We start from the raw sequence: 1,696 nt of genomic DNA, 5'->3' as shown, positions 1-1,696 counted from the left end.
GCCGTAATTTGGAGGCTGACTTGATGGCAACTAACAACAATTTAGCTATGTAAATTGGTATTTTGGGTGCCTTCTATGGATTATAAAATTCTTTTAATTCTATTAATACATATTTTAGGCATACTAGCGATCACTAGCCTACTATCATTTCAGAAATTAGAATCTCCCAGTTGATTATCTTAACTAGTTTCTTTCTTGCAATAGTCTGAGCAGTGTATATAGCAAAATACACTTCTAAAGAAGTAGCTGTCACTGAGAGGATGAATATGTGTTATTTTATTCCATCTTCTGAGGAGGTTACTACTGAGTCTTAGCTAAAGAATGATACCCGAGTTGATCTCATTGCAGTGTTTCCACTTTTTTCTTTGCCATATTCTTTAAATGTATATTTTAAGTGAATGATCTAACTTATTAAGAAAATTGAGTCCATCAGTGCTAACCTTTCTCATTCCATTCTCTTGATCTCTTCCTCTACTGGTTCCTTCTTTGCTTTAACCTCTCAATCCCAGTAGTCCCAAGGAGAATATGTTTCTCATATATTCCATGGCTAGCCTGTGATATCCTGCTGCCTCTCTAGACCAATAACCAAATATTATGCCAATTCATTAAAGAACATACAAAAAGTAGAAAGGGTAAAGTCACAGAAGAAAAATTCTTTATATAAATTTAGCCTTATTTTGCTATTTTTTATTTTTCTCTTTGATAAGCATCAGTGAAATCTTCATTATAGTTCATCATCAATCCATGAACTAGTGTTTGGAAATCACTATGCTAACGCAAAGATTGGCAGTTTAAACCCACCCAGTGGCTTCTAGGAAACAAGTCCTAATGAACTGCTTCCATAAAGATTACATCAAGAAAACCCTATGGAGCAATTCTACTCTACATATGGGGTCACCATGAGTTGGGGTGACTCAGTGGTAGCTAACAACAACATTACAGTATGCAGCCTTGAGGATTTCTGTAGATCTCTATACTTTGATATGGGTGTCCATGAACCCCTTAAATTGATATGTAAAATTTTATGTGTATGTTTGTTATGAGAAGAGGAATCACAATTTTAAAAAAAATTTTGTTGTATATATATATATATGTAACAAAACTTGCCATTTTAACCATTTTTAAGTGTATGATTCAGTGGTATTAGTTCACAGTGTGAAACCATCACCTCTATTTTAAAAACTTTTTCATCACCCATTAAGCAATAACTCCCCTTCTTCCTTCCCCCCAAGTGCCTGGTAACCTCTACTTTCTATGTATGAATTTGTGTATTTTAGATAACTCATATAAGTGGAATCACAGTATTTCACTATCTCACTTAACAGTGTTTTCAGGGTTCATCCATGTTGTGGCATGTACCAGGAATTCCTCTTATTTTCTGACTTTTTCTAATAGCCATCTAGTGGGTGTAAAGTGATAGCTCATTATAGTCATGATTTGCATTTCCCTAATGACTAATGGGAGCCCTGGTAGTGCAGTGGTTAAGAGCTCAGGCTGCTAACCAAAAGGTCAGCTGTCCAAATTGACCAGCGGCTCTTTGGAAACCCTAGGGGGCAGTTCTGCTCTGCCCTGTAGGGTCATTATGAGTCGAAATCGACTCGTCAGCAGCTGGGGAGGAATGACTAATGTTGAGCATTTCTTCATGTGCTTTTTGGCCGTTCCTATATCTTTCAAGAAATGTCTGTTCAAGTCCTTT

The sequence above is a fragment of the Trichechus manatus genome, unplaced genomic scaffold (genome assembly GCF_000243295.1).
Source record: "Trichechus manatus latirostris isolate Lorelei unplaced genomic scaffold, TriManLat1.0 scaffold00101, whole genome shotgun sequence".
In the NCBI taxonomy this organism is placed as follows: Eukaryota; Metazoa; Chordata; class Mammalia; order Sirenia; family Trichechidae; genus Trichechus; species Trichechus manatus.
The sequence above is the reverse complement of the archived record's forward strand: the minus strand, read 5'-3'. Positions refer to the sequence as shown.